We start from the raw sequence: 16225 nt of genomic DNA, 5'->3' as shown, positions 1-16225 counted from the left end.
TTAGAAAGGCAAAATTAAAGAGTTAAGAGAGGCTGCCAACTTGCCTTAATACCTCAAAAGCAAACATAAATTAAATGCATATAAGAGACTTGCTAAATTATTTAATCTATTTTCATCAGAAAGCTGACTCTTTGATGTTAGATTATTTCCTGAATCTTTCTACCAGTCTTATAATTTTTATACTTTAATATATTTCATAATCTCATTCCCTTGTTTCTAGTTATGCCCCTTCCCACCTCACTTAATTAATTAGTTTCTATCTTTCAAGTAGGTGCCTCTCAAATATTTGTAGACTCTTATCACATCTCTCAGCTACACTACTGGTTATCACATAGCCAAGGTAGGCATGCTTGCCTGTTGGTCCCTTGGTCTGTGCTCATTTGTCACTCATCTCTCAACTCTCTTCAGTTGGTTTACATCTGCCTAGAAACAAGATGTTTGGGCCTGCGCACTTGGCAAGTTAACTCTCACAGTTGTTCAAGAAGGACCTTCTCTTTAATTTGTATAACCCAAAACCATGTTAATCTGGGTTTTGCTGCCATGACGCATCTGTAAACTGATTTACCTGCTGCACAGCTACTCACCCCAAAGGCTTCTGGTGCTTGGAAAAACACTAGAGCTTTTCCAGTTTCACTCCTCCCCTGGCACACACACAAACACATTTCAGGTTAAACGTTTTTTGACTGCTTTCTCTTCAGTGCCTCCCATGAACAGGAAATACCTAATTTTGATACTATCCCATTATTTCTAGAATCTCTAGTTCTTCTCTGTTAGTGTCTTCATCTACATCTGATTCACCTCCAACATTCAGCATTTTAGAAGTTTAAAAAAAACCCCAACCTATAATAAAGGTGTTAAAACCATACATTTCTCAGTAAGATACAGTAAGACAAAGTTTCCACATGGCTAAACATGATGCTGTTCGGCACTACTGTGTTTACATTTCTGTGACTTTCTGTTGAGAATTACCTATTCTCAATCTAAATTACCTCATGCAAAAAGAAAAGACCAAAACAGGCAATCTGACATATCTTAAGCCAGGTATGATACACAGGTAAGCCAACAGCATTGTCAGAAGGCGGCAGGTATCTCCCTTCCCCACACGTTCTCTTTGTCGTGCCGCCACTGCCCTGTGCTGGCATATGCTGTGGCCAGCCAGGTATTTTCACTTTCACATTTAGGACATTCTGCATCTGCTCAAAGACTTGTAGATTACGCAGGGACAGAAGAGTGGGACTACATGAGAACTTGCACCACTGAAAAATGTCCACAGCATACTGGTCCTGTATTCCCATTTGTAAGCACCACCTCAGCATTGGGAAGCAAACCTGAAATCCTGTAAACTGGGAAGTCTGCAAAAACCCAAAGACTTCTCAGGAACACAGGGAAGGAGAATCCTTCCGAGCATGTGAACACTGAAGATTTCTGCATAGTTGAGGGGACAAGATGAATTGAACACAAGATACATCTGTTAAGGAGCTGAATTCTTTCAAGGATTAGGAAAAAAAAAAAATCCCGATGGAGTAAAAGAATACAAGAACACATTGTTTATTGGAACTTTCCCAAAAGATTTGGTCAAGTCCTTCACAAAGGGCTACTCAAGTCACTGTGCAGGCCAGAAGAACAAAGTATTGTCACAAGCGGGAAACTGGCAAAAAGAAACAAACCAAGAATCACTGATCAGTTTTGAGCGTGGAAGAAGGGTATTTGTGGAGCTCTCAAAGATTAGCAACTTTCTTCTTTCAGGTTGTTATTAAATAGTTGCAAAATAAAGCAAAAACTGAAATAAAATTTTGACTGAACACAACTTTCAGTGAGGCTGGTTGAATACACAGTGTAATGTGGATTAGTTTAGCAAATTCAAACAGAGCGCGCGCTGTTGGGAAGTCTGGGGCCACAGCAACAAAGAAAATGAGAAACAAATTTAAAAACCAGAAAGAGAGAGGGAGGTCTTTAATTGTGAGCTATAAATTACCTGTAGTTGGCTCTGTAAGAATTTATGTTGTGTGTCAGTGAAAACAGTCATTTGATCAGCATGGTAAAAAAGTAACAAGCCATTTAGAAAAAATAATATTGACATTATATTTATTAACATTTTTTAACATACATCTTCACCTTCAATGTGTTTAAGTCCACCTTGACTGAAACTGTATTTAGCAGAAGGAAAAATCCTCAAGAAAATGCAATTAAAATTATCAGGTAAAAAATATGCTTAAAACTGAAGAGAACAATTTCAGCATCTTTGAAATCACAGACAAGCAGCTTGGAAGGAAATTCTTTCAGGTGGGATCCCGACACATTTGCCAGTTATCTCCGCTAACATCTTCCAGGACAGAGACTCCAGAAGGTCCCCAGGCAATCCAGTCTACTGCTTAATTGCTTGTGCTGTTGGAAAGTTTCTTCTGAAGTCTACTCTAATCCTGCAATTTAAGCCCTTTACTTCTGGTCTTACCCTGTGTGAACATGGAGGAGAAATCATTCTTTTTCTCTTTGCAAGACTTTAAAATTTTAAAATTATTTTAACTTCTCCAGCCTGAACAATCCTGATTATTTCATTCTTTCCTTGTAGGTCACATTTTCATTTCTATGGCTTTCTCCTGAGCTACTTCCACTTCATCTTTCCTGAAGCATGGTGTGCAAAAACAGCCGCAGCAGTCCATCGTTCCAGTACACAGTAGAGAGAAAGGCTATGTGTCTCAGATGCTGGGCACCTTCATATACATTGTTTGCACTGTTGACTCATGTGCAAGGTATGATCCACTACAACACCCGCTTCTTGTCCACAAGCCTACTATTTAGCTAGCCTTTGCTCTTCAGTATTTGTGCAGCTGCTAAATCTCGCCAAAACAAGAAGTTTACCTTAAGCAACAACAAAACACACAGTAAAATTAAAAGTCAAGTTATTTAAAGTGGAAGGGAATAATTAAGGGAGAAGAAGCCGTGCATACCCATATAATCCATTATCACAGCAGCGTTTTAGTAAAAGCTAGCAATAAATATGAAAATAGAAGCATCTTCTGTTTCTACAAACAGAAAGGAGATAGGCATTTATACAGTTTGGGTTTTTTTTAACCTCTTTGCCTTTCAGTGAGATGTGTGTGCTTAAAGCTCCTAAGTGTTTCTGAAACTCTCACTCATAATTACCTAATTGTCCATTATGGAGATTTTATCACTTCCTCCAAAACAACTGATCATCAGGCACTCCTGGAAACAGAACACCATCTTAGGCAGATCAGTTCTCCGACTGGATACGGCATTCTCATCCTCTCCTTTTTTTACTTCTCATAAGTGCATTTTACGATGCAAACTAAGCCAAAAAGGAGACCGGGTTTTATAATAAAATGAATCATGATATCAAAGAAATAAAGTCATGCAATGACGGATAGAAATTTTTCTTTTATGTATTTGTGCATGGACGCATGAGTTCTGAAAGCTATCATACAGTATTTATGGCAAGACCTAAAAACGTCACCTACAGTTAAAGGAAGCTGTATTTTGTGACCAATTTGTTGAGAAAGCATCATGTAATTTGTTTCGACTGTATTCTCATCGCTATTTACATTACAGCACACACTGAAAGGCTTCAGCCAAGGTTAGGATTGCTATATACTATGACCTATTCAAACACATACATGAGCACCCAACTGTATCTGTATACATAACCAGATTTCTGTGTGCCTAACAAAGACATTCCCTGCCCACATACTTTTCAAAAGAAACAGAGATAGCATGCAAGTACTAAAACGGAAGTATCATCCTAATTTGACAAAACCAGAACTGAGGCAGCAATGAAGTAAACTTCCAAAGTTCACATGAAAAGCAGAGCAAGGGACTTAGGTCAAATTTTGTAATCCCAGTTACAGCGTATTAACCACAAAACAATCCTGCGTTCTTCCCCTAATCACCAAGTAACACAGATGTAAGACGCCTGCACCTAACACTCATTCACAGTAATACTGGTGGCTAAACAACATGCAGTAATTCTCCAAGAGAAAACGAGAAGTACTTTTTCCTTCTTTACCGTCCTGAATTTAGGAAGCCAGTATCACTGTTTTCATTCCTCCTCCGTCTCTGCCAGTTCATACCAAGGGCCTACACAGGCAGGGTTTAAGTGGACAATTTATTTTGCAACTGAAGCAAACTAAGAACTCAGTCACTGCAGTCCGACTGTAGCAGTTGGTTGTTGTCATGAGAACTAAAAAATCGCTTTAGTTACTTCACCCTTAAAACGAAAGTATTGCGGAGCGCTACTAGAACAGCTGGAAAGAGAAAAATCACACCTTAAGTTAAGGACAGCGCTTCTACATGTGAGCAGACTTCAAGAAATAGAGGATTAACTGAAGAAACATTACCAAACCTGTCACAGACGTTTTCATCTACACTTGAAAAAAGCATGCAAAAAGAGGTAAGAGCGGCATCAGAAATATGAAGAAAATCGGAAACGCTGCAGGAAATGATGGAAAAAGAGAACAGCTGAACCACAAACTGGGTTAGAAAGGGACACCTCCCCAGAGCCCTAACAAATCCATTACAAGACCCTAGGGAGATGTTAAAAAACAACAGGCTTTTGTAGTGATGTTTAACGCTCCTTTATGCGACACAGTGCATATATTTACCAAAAAGAGTAATGCAACACACTGAAACCAAAAATACAATTGTGTATTGAAAGAAGTTAAGAGGACAAGACAGCATTTGATCAAAGACACACAAAAGGTAAGAGATTATGGAAGGGCACAAATGATGTGAGAAAAACTGATATGGGTTTATTTCAAAGAACAGGGAAGAAACCACAGAGAGAGTTTGCAGAAAATATCCCAGAGGTTATACTTGAAGTTTAGTGAAAAGCCTAATGCAGCATTACAGCAAAGCCCCATCTGCAACAAGCAAGCAAAAGAGCCCAGTACCAATGTGCATGGCGGGCGCACAGGAAAAACATCTAACTGGGTACTTTGATGACCTATTTTGTTCATTTTATATTAATGATAGCTTTCTAATCACTTTATGTTTGTATCCAGGCAACAGGACCAACCGTGCATGTAAGAGATCAGGATGCTATTAATAAATCTTTAAGCTAGGGCAGATGACAATTTTTTACGGAGGCAGTGAAGAACCCCGGGCCTCGTTCTCTCCCCACCAAGTGAAAAAAAAAAAAACCCAACCCACCCCACTCACACCCCAGATTATATGTTCTGCTGCGATACAGCAGCAAACTACTCCCATCACGCAAATTATCATGTGGTAAGTGCCAATTCCACTTCTATCATGTGATACAATTACTTCCAGTCAGAGGACAGAAAAAAATCAGTAAAAGTTGGCAGGAAATGGGTAACTGGGACAATTCAAACTCCTCAACTTGCTTTCTAGTACATCTGCAGAGTCCTGAGAAGATGGGGTGGACCATGGGCCAGCTTAACTTTTCTGCTGCCGTGGATCTGATCTGCTGTCCAACCTTCTCACCTTTGAGTGAGATGTTACAGTTCTTGCTCTCATCCTGTACCTCTCACACACAGCTTTCAATCTAGCAACATCAGAATGATTTACAGAAGAAAATAAGAGAGTCCTCCCAGTAAAGATAAGGTAATGTATGCAAACAGCTAAATGGCAAAGGGATTTTCTGTCTCATGCTAGAAAGAGTACCACACTGACCTCAGCTAAATACAGATTCCATCCCCTCTATCCAAAAGAAATGCCTGTACGCTATTAATATCACAAGATGAAGCTCAGCTGTGTAAATAAAACCTCTCATTTCAGCTAAGTCTTCATCATCTCTCTGGCATCCACCATCTTCTCCTCTTCACAACAAAACTCTCAGGAGGGCCTTCAGTGTAGGTTTTTCACAGCAAGCCTGTTGCTGAAGTACACTGAACAGGAACGCAAGTCTGGTTTTATTATCTCCTCTTGGCAAGTTAACATTTACGAACAATTAGGTTGGAATTAAGAAAAAAGAAATCAAACAATTAAGTTCTGAAGGAAATGCTCAACTAAGTATTTGCAAGTCAGCATGGTTTAAAATGGAAATGTATTGTCTGGAAGACAAGGGACCCGCATGCTCTTTCAAGAGACTCGCTGACGTGCTGGATGACCTCAAGCACATCACTTGATCTTTCCCACGTTAAAAAAAAAAAATCTCCTTACACAACCTTTCTAGGTACCTCACTTTGAGAATTAAAAAATAAATACACTGTAAATCCTCCTATTATTAATACTGCTGTTACTATGGGGGCTGGAACTGTCGTCAGCAAACAGGCAGAACATAATTTAATTTTCTTCAAATATTTATTATGCGACAACATAGCCATCTGTTTAACACTCACTATATTTAGTTTCTGTCTTAAAAAACACAGGGAAAGAAAATATGAGCTTCTGACTCTCACTTCCACAAATCCTTTCCAGCCACACATGCGCTAATACATGGCCAATAACCTTTCAACTGCAGCACACAAGAAATTGCAGGAAAGCAGACAAAATTTCAGCTTGGATGAAAACGATTCCAACCACAAATTTATTCTCCAGTATGCCAAAGACAGAATCCCCAGTTTCAGTGGCATTAAATAAATTTTAATTTCAGCAACAAGGACAAAGGACAGGATACAAAAGAAAATGGTGGGACGAGGAGATAGATAGCAATAAAGCACTGTGCACAATGACCATATGCTAAAAGAGGACAGATATAAGAATATTCCATACCTATACAGGAAAAGTAACTTCTCAGTAGCATTAATTTCTCTCCTGTACATTAGAAAATAAACCATCATTCTTAAGTAACAGCCGTTACACAAAGGTGCCTTTGGCATCTAAATGTATTCTATTTGGACATTTTTATGAAAAGGCTTCACTTCTCTCCATTTGCAGTGTATTATTCCATCAGCCTGTATGCAAAAATCTTTATCTAACGTGTCTCACGCCATATCACTGGGACTTTGAGATAACACAAGTCAGTCAAGGAGGCAGCAAAAAATCTAAACTAATTAACACACTGAGTGAATTTGCTGAAGAGAAAAACAAAAAACCAGACGGCACCAGCTAAAATGCAGTCGTTTTATTGTGCCCTATTCCCTCCTCTACTATTCCAATCCTGAGATCATGAACCACTCCCAAGGCACCCCAGCTCCTGGCAGAAGCATCCCTTACCATGCCAGTCCTGGTCCACCAACACGATTCCAACATATAGAGCTAAGCCCTAACTGGGAGTACGCCCTAATTTTCTAGAGCTATTTATAAACTGTGATACCACATCAGGTCAGTCATGCCTCTCTCAGAGGCCAGTATCTGACACCACAGTAAAAAAGGGCATGGAGCTCAGACTGAAGAAACGCCAGCACACAGGTGAAAATGCATAAGCCAAAAGCAAAAATGCAAAAAGATGCCCAAAGTTATGATGCTTGGATTGTTTTAAACAGTTTCTTTTCAGATCTTCTATTGCTGACAAGTCTTCCTCTGTTTTCACACAATCAAAAGATAACATGTTATCATAGTGATACACTGATATCATTAACTAATTTATTGGCATTTGATGGTTGAATGGTTAGAGAATAATAACTAATATAGCATCAGGATTTTGTCCATCAACCACACATTGGTTGCTGTGCCTTTTTGCTCATGAACTGTAGATTCCAAATATGTGAAGCAAATGAATTTTCAAAAAACTGGGACTAACAGAACCAATAAGGATCTAAATATTACCTTTTTGCACTAAAAAAAAACCCGAAGAGAAACAATTGCTTTGAAAATACTTCTCTGGTATAAGCCACCAACTCAATTTCTCTCCCTCTAGCCTGTGGCATCGTGTGCTTATTCAGAAGCAATCCGGCCAGAAAAGGTGGAGGTAGCCCTGGCAAGTCCCGGCTGTGCCCTGATGCCTCAAGGGAGCATCAAGGCTACAAACAACAAACCCAGCCAGGGCTCCTTTCTACCAGCACAGCCCAGCACTTCAGGTGTGGCAGAGTAGGACTGGATAACACACAGCCTTTTTATGTGTACATGACAAAGCAACACCAACACGCTGCTGGAGCACCCCTCAACCCACCTGCGTCCGACCCCTACCAGCAGCACGGAAACGCAGCTGCCCGCTTACAAGTCACGCTCCTGCGGAGCAAGGGTTGAGCACTGGCACCAGCAGAGGCTTCTAACCTCTCTTCAGTTTCTCAACAAGGACAAAGGTTTAGACAAACACAACAGCAGATAGACTTCAGTCCAAAATGAGGTAACCCTGGACTTCCTTTAAATCGAATACGATTTGAGAACGGGTTAAAGATGTGCCACTGTCTGCCTGATCCATCCAAACAATGAGTAGGTCTACTCTCTGTTACCATTCCTGAAGATACCTCAAAAAAAAAAAAAAATTAAAAAAATTGGACATTACTTCTCAATCCTGTCAGAAGTCTGCATTTATTTTAAGTAGCCTGCCTGCATTGCAGAATACATTTCTAGCTAATATTTTATCACCAGCGTAATAATCTGAAAATAACACCTTGTTTTTAGTGGGACATTCATAATTGTTTTGTGGTCTGGTAAGAATCATAGCCATTTAAAACACTTCAAAATTATACAGGACATAAGATTGTCATTCTGAATCTGGCCTAAATCTCATTCACACCAGTATCCTACCATCTGTACTGTCCAGTTCCAGCTATTTCAAAGACTAGCAGAAGAAAGCCTTGAAGACAAATTTACAAAATAGCCATCAGGAAAGTAGCCATTATTACCCTTTACACTTACGGATACCTTGAGCTCAAGGAAGCTGTCTGTCCCTTCCAAAAAGCCTTGAAAGTTTGGTTTCCTTTGCAGGATTTGTCTATACAACAATTACTACTCTCCTAACACATAAGTATCAGATTACTTCCGACCCCACAAAGTTTTATCCTCAGTGGCTTACTGCAGCAATGAGTTCCACAAACTGATTTGTGCACTGAATCAAATATTTTTCCTTTGGCCAGAACTGATTTTGTTGCTTGCCAGTATCATCGACAGTCGCCCTTTCTGATGACGGCAAGCTATCCATTCCTAAACTGACTACTCGAAACAAGAGATTGTCAAGATCTCTTTTACAGAGAAACTATTTCATAAATAGAAAGTACTCTGCAATGACTGTAATTTGTAGAGATGCTGTTAATTGCTACGAATGCTACCAACAATGCATACGCTGCACCTTCTGCATCCGAGATGATGTTTCTTATCCTTCCCGTGCCCCTGCAGTAGGGCTTACAGAGCAGAGCTCAAAGCACCTCCCTTACAGCTCAACATCCAGGCCTAGGAACAACAGGACCAAAGTCCCATCATGAAATTACCAGCAATACCATCATCATGAAGAATGATGGTAAATACAGTTTTTAAAGGGCTGCTGGGTTTTCCGAGCACGTCAGCACAACTGCAGTATACCAGAAAGAGACCTCCCTTGATGGTGGGAACAAGTGTATCAGCTGTGCCAATGAGCTATTCACCGGAGTATTGTTCTTCTGAACTTCCCATCAGACGTACCTCCTACCTGCAGGATGTGAAGTTTGCAGCAGTCGGTGCCTTCGTGATGCTGTTTTACAGAATTAAGAAAGTAGCATATATAAAAAACAGTCAAACAACACCTAAAAATCAAAGGAAGAGGTTATTTAGCTAACTGAACAACCCACGTGGAGATTCCGATGCAGTGATTTGTCCTCTGAGCAAGGCGTTTCCTTACACTTTTCAGTGCCATGAAGTGAATCTTCTGTCCCAGTCTGGACAGAACTACTGACAGAAGCTGGAGCCAAACCCGTGTCAGAGGCTACCTTTCCCTCCATCATCTCAAAACCTTGATAGGAAGTGCGTGACCCTCTCCTCAGTTAAGAAGTCTCGCATAGCCAGTGATTCATCTCTTGCAATTACAGGTGGCCCTGAAATAGATTAAATATCTTGCTATCCATCTTCAGAGGTACTCTTATTTGATTTCAGTTTTTCTTGTATTGAAACTAGGAAACATGGACTTATATCTAAATACTGTTAAAGAGATCTGGTATTATCTCTCTGATGTTAGCCATCAGGGCTTCACGTGGGTCAAATAATTTCTCCATTTATTAGAAGAACAATTCCAGATGATTCAACAGTTCTTAAAATATTACATTAAAGGATGTCTCTGACAGGCCTAGTGATGAGATCACCACTAATTCTGAAATGACAGAAGCTTATGCCATGATTTTGAGTCATTTGACGCTGGCAGTGACCAAGTATCAATGACATTCTGGTTTTAGGGCATATGAAAAAGGTCTTTTGGCACTTTAGAGGGGGGTTATGACAAAGAGTGCTCAATCTGGATAAGCCAGAGCCATTAGAACTGGGCATACCCCAAAACATCAGTGAAACAGCATTTTTCATTAGTTTTGTCATGTTTATCTAATGCTATGTAGTTAAATGTGTTCCTCCTTGTCAACACAGGCTGTAAGTGAAGATTGCCTGACTCTTCCCTCTCTGAAGCAGCAGAGGCACAAACACTGCAGCTACTGCTACCCCTTCCACTGCACACATGCTTCCAGCGAATCTGCAACACAACCCAGGGACACCTACTTGGAAAACCATCATTTTAGCAGGTCCCGTGAAAAACCAAAACAATAGTACATGATCTACCCACAAACACTAGGACAGGACAAAGACCTGCCCTGTGTATAAGCTACTGTTTTCCTCTTTCTCTCCTTTCATCACTGAGAATTCAGTTTAACCGTCTCCAATGAGTAACCTGTGTTCTCCTCAATGCACCCGCTTTTACCTTTCCCTGAAATAGGACTGATAAATAACTAAAAATACTTACTTGCTAATTAAGGAGTCAAGGAGGGCGGGAATAGTAGGCACAGCAGGCACCTTCCACCGATGCACGTTATGCAGACAAGATAAAAGGCAAGAGCATTTTACAAAAAGGCCTCGAGCAAATGCCGTTTTCCATTTGATCCCAAAAAATAACTTCTAGCACAGAGAAACTACCTAGAGGTTCAAAACAGCCAAATTCAACATTGGGCGCAAAATGAAAAGGTCAATCACAAATCAACATCTCCTTTAAGTTCCTTTTAAAAACATTTAAAAACGGACTTCTCCGCATCGATTTTCCCTCTTCTGCCTAAGTGTCTCTTCCAAGCCTCAACACCTCGCACAATAAGTTTGGTTTTTAATATGGAAAACATGTATCCAGTGACTTTTTCCTGTGGGTGTTGCTGACAGAGGTAGAGGAACGTGACTCACTTCCTGTTTGTTTTTTTAAATCCATCGGCAAAGCCTGTGGCTGTCTCCTGCCTCAACTTTCTGCTCCAGAAGACCTGACGCCTGCTCCCACCACCAGCCTTCCTTTTCCCCGCAAAGGGCAGGTGGCTCACAACCAGCCCTGTGCAGGACCCCGCAAGCCATGGGTCAGCACGCACTAACACCGATGTTTGCTGCGTCCTGTGATTCTCGGTAAATCTGGATGCTGACTATGCCAAGTAGGAAGCTTCTGGCAAGGCCTGCCTCTTCCCTTCTCTAGTGGAAATCTCCTAAGGCTAAATAAATAAAAACACCATTTAGATACCAATTTCCACAAAGTTACAAAAGAGGCAGACACCTCACAGTTTGGACGCAGGTTGCCAGCAGGAGTCTTACAACGAGGTGGCCTTGCAACAGAGCAGAGGTGAAGCATTTTTTTGTTTTAACACAGTGATCAACTGATGGTTAACTGCTTTGGTCTCTTCAATGTGAAGACATGGATTTGGACTAGGTAATATGGAAAAATGGGTCTGCTTTAATTACAGTACCTAATGAAGCACTCATTACACAGAGATTTTTATTCAGGACTGCTTTAGAAGGAAGTACCAAATCACAGGACTGCTCAGCTCCATCACCGCGTGCAACACAAACAGGACTAATGAATGTAACAAAGGATACTCAAGTCCACTGAAAACACAGCAACTCCCCTAAGAGCCCCCAAATTTAAATCCCTACAGATATAAATTACAAAAGGAGCAATCCTCCTGGAAAAATAACATTTAATTCTTGATGTAGAAAACAATAATAAAAAGTAGGTTGTTTTTTCCCCTCAAAAGGAAACTTGAAAAAGTATAACCATAGAAATGACTCTATGGTAATATGCCACTGAGATTAAAAGGGAGCCATAACTCTCCTAACTATTGCTTCAGTCTTGAGTCTGAAAGGTTTTCCTCACAATCACTCACAATAACTTGTTTTGCGTAAAGACTCTGCGTGTTAGCTACGATGTCAGAATATATTCTGAAGCTGCACACTTCTTCACAGGGAAGACAAACTCAAGGTGGTCAGTGATCTGGGTTGTTAGGACATGCAGCAGATGGATTAGGAGAGGGATCTGATCATCATTTACCCTGCTATCTGCGGGATCTGCTGCTCCAGCAGCGGATTCCTGCCTTGGTCTACGTTTCATGGCCTGAAAAACACCTGTGTCACCACTGCATGTTATTCTTGCCGTTTTTTCCCTAAAGAAACGGGGTAGAAGAAGAGACTGACTTGATAAGGAAAAATAAAATAGCCCATCTGGATGACTGCAAAAGGAAAGGAAATTACTGACTCATAAGCTGTATATTAAGCTGTTTCACAGGACCTCCCACCCTCAACCTCTCCGCTTCCTTTTTCTTTAAAAGTGCTTAAGATTTATGGGGTTTTCTTGCTGCATGCTAGCAAAGCTTCACTATTGTTTAGGCCAAAACACTAACGCTATTGTCATAGAAGAGAACAGCAAAGGACAAAATAGAGGAAGTAATTCAAGGTATGACTTTTTTTGCAACTCATTATTCCCCAAAGACACGGAACAAGTCCTAGTGAACACAGCAAGTTCAGATCTCGAGATCTAGTATTCCAAGGCTGCAAATTGCACATACCACTGTAACACCAGTGAGAAGAATGAATACACAGGCAGTGCTTGCTTAATCACACTGTTGGGTTCCAAAAGTTCAGTCAATGCCAGTAGATACAAAAACCCCTTCAATCTGTAGCATGCTTTCTTCCTTACAGTAACTACTATAAAACATGTCTAGATTGTAGAATCAAAAGAAAAGATTTGGGAAAATTAAGGTTTCCCCCTTGTATTTTCATGATCCATGTAAGTCAGAAATTATTTTATTTAAGGGGGATGCATTAAGGTTGTATAAGCAAAATTAGTTCTGGTATGTTGTATCATGAGTATTTGTCCTCACAACCTTCAGAATATCTGAATATGGTGGTGTACATCCATATACATGCCTCAGTGTCTTTCCTCTGGTCTCCAATTTCCATGTTAAAACAAAATCCTAAATGATTAATTCCACTACATAATCATCTCACTGGTATCACGTGGGCAGAGCTATCACTTGATCTGGCACAGGGGCATCTCGAGCTAACCGTAAGTTATAGCAACTATAGGTGGTTCTCCGTGTGGGAGAACTATAAAATGGAAGCCACATTGCCAGAAGGTTTTAGGTATTCTCTGACAGCCAGGTCTTCAGATTCAGAGACCCAGATTCCACTCAAGGCACAAGAAGGTTCTACAAACCTTTGTATCTAGTTCTTGCTATCTGTATCTTAGCTATTTCACCTTCTTTTCTCCTCCAAAGCCTGTCTCTCCCACCTACCCTCTTACAATCTAACCTTCTCATGTTCCTCGTGCCATACTTGCCCGTCCTTGCTGGTCACCTGTCAGATCCCTGTCTAACATTTCCCTTTTGGCAACACAAGCCGACAGATGCAGTACCCTCCTGATGAAATATTTTCCATTTCATTAGCACCCAAAAACCTACTAGCACCTCAGCACGTCCACCATTTCTATGAACCCCATTCGTTTCCTAGAATCAGACATCTTTTTCCAGCAGCCATAGTCTTCGTTTCCCACAGCTTACGCCTTCAGCCTCTGTCTCCTTTAAGGATCAGGCTGTGCGCTGGCCTGCTCCAGCTCACAGTCCCTGGATGCCCCAGCACAGGAGCTCCCTCCTGTCCCTTCTGTATAGAGACAGCAGAGTCCAGACTACAGGACAGGTTCTCAGTTCTGGTGCAACTCCAGTGCAAACGGGCAGGGACCTGCAACTCAGGGGAGGAACCAGACCCACACGTGCTCAGTCGGGGTGACATCTTCGGAATTTCTAATCAGCTCTACAGAGTCTTAAGCATGCTTAAGCTACATTTACTCCCTTGACATTGTATCTCTCAGCTAATTCTCATGGGAACACAAAAGAGTATTCTAGCTGTAATGCAACATCAATAACCACATACTATATGTATTTTGTATATACACTTCTATTCTTTTTGATAGTCAAAAACACAGTAACAAATTTTCATCAGATATTCATGTCCATGACAGTTCACATTCATTTCCCTATCCCACCTATCCACATCAGTGAAAGACACCAGCCTCAATATACACATCCTCTAGAGTGCAGACACAAACCCACTACGTTGCTTAGTTAAGTTACCAGTTCTCATAATTCTAAAACTACGGTAGAAAATGCTGTGACTGTTTTAAGTATTAGCCCCCCCAAAAGACCCCATGCTTCCACCATCTTCTGATGAAAATTTACAGGGCAAAGTGCTGAATCTGACTCAGCTCTATTTACAAATGCTTTAAATACTTGTATCTTTTGCTGAAAAGTAAGCTCAAAGTTTTCCAAGGCAAAGGTAATGTGTATTATATACTTTGAAAACATACACTGTGGTTTAGTAAAAGTTTATTGTTACTTACTTGCTGGAAGGAAGACAAAAAAAATGAGCAAAGTACAAAAACCTTCCAAAGAGAATGGAATTTCCTCCTTTTCCAATTTGCGTACCTGTGCTGGGAGTGTCTTTTGATAAAGCCAGTGGCCAACCAGCACATGCTATTTAATTGTGATGAGCAGCACGATGTGGTGTGATAAGAACAGCTCAGAAGGCTGGAAAATAGCACTTGCTGAAAATCAATAGAATCTGTTAGGGGTGGAAATCTTCACAGGCCCTCAGATGTGTGGACATCACAGATCTCTCTGTGCAATGAGCTTTCCTAAGATAAAGCTGCTCTTTAGAAGAAAGTAAGTCCCATTGTGCAAAGCACAGCCCATGCAAAGTCATGTGACAAACAGCTCTTCTAACCAGAAATAAACTGCTTTAGAAAATGTAGCTTTTTATTGGAACTGACTTTTGGGTCTCCACCTGACAGCTGACATCTTTCTCCAAAGCAACACAGCAGAATGCCTGATATCTGTAAACTACTTTAGATCTCATAGTAACAGAAGAAAAACATCACATTCACTGTTTGAACAGCTCAATCAGGAAGCGCTCTTACAGAAATTGCCACGTCAGATATCACAACTGGGTGGCAACTGGTTTGTAATCTCTGGTATGGGGCCTTCCAGGCCCAGCACCATCTTTCAGAAGAATAGCAGCTTGCACACAAAGATCAGAAGCATCAATATCGATTAAAGTCATGTTACAATTTGAAACTGTAAAGCCATATGAAATTTTCAGACTGCTGGGCTTTGGGGGAAAAAAGTAATGCGGGCTTTCAAAACAGGTTTCTTATCTCCTGGAAAATCCAGATTGGTAACACAGTAACAAGCCAACGTCCCAGCAAGAGTGAAGGTCCCCTGTTGTAGGTGCTCTCAACCTCTTCACACACAACCCCCTTTCTCACAAACCATCTGAGTGCAAATGGTCAGGAGGACCATGGCTTACCTCGAATCGTTAAGAGGTTGACACGCTTCACTGGAGTTAGAAGCAGAAGAATACAGTAGAGGTAATCTTATGACTGCCTGGTTCTTGGAAGGGCCAGGGGGCTCTGATGAATGTATTTATTGCTGTAATCTTGAGCCAAATGCCTAAGGGTGACTGCTATTTCAAATCCTCTAAAGCCTGTGAAAACAGATAATCCATTGTTTAAAGATTTTAACTAAAAAAGACCAAGGTTGCAAAGCCTCAGGCAGAAAGAACAATGAAACACTAGGCAGGAGAGCACTTTGCATTAGTTTGCTGCCCACATATTGCTATGCTCTCCACACTATACAAGAAATAGCAGCAATTGGACCTTTGTGTCCAGAAAAGAGCTTTTACTAAAGAGGGAAGAGAAAGGGGATTCCTCTGCTCAGTCTCATAGCTACCTGCTCCCAGATGCACTATACACCAAAGGTTTTAAGCCTTAGCAGTGATTAATTATGCCCAATATGAGCTACTTTAAATAGGCACAGAGTTTTGAAAGTACTTGGCACTTGCTCTGGTAATGAGGCCCCTTTAATAAAATGCCTCAAGCTGAATACTTAAACATTGCAGC

The 16225-nt window shown here is 40.8% G+C and overlaps 1 protein-coding gene across 1 annotated transcript in view; it reads right to left on the bottom strand.

Moving 5' to 3' along the window:
• The window catches only part of NDST2 (N-deacetylase and N-sulfotransferase 2), a 127613-nt gene extending 111830 nt beyond the window's left edge, over positions 1-15783 (bottom strand). Inside the window, 1 exon segment of the mRNA XM_009641998.2 lies at positions 15634-15783. The gene's annotated coding sequence lies outside the window, so the exon portion shown is untranslated.
• Between the last annotated feature and the right edge of the window lie 442 nt (positions 15784-16225).

Source organism: Egretta garzetta, unplaced genomic scaffold (assembly GCF_000687185.1).
Source record: "Egretta garzetta isolate BGI_Z169 unplaced genomic scaffold, ASM68718v1 scaffold56, whole genome shotgun sequence".
In the NCBI taxonomy this organism is placed as follows: Eukaryota; Metazoa; Chordata; class Aves; order Pelecaniformes; family Ardeidae; genus Egretta; species Egretta garzetta.
Note: the sequence above shows the minus strand (reverse complement) of the source record. Positions and strands in the feature narration are given on the sequence as shown.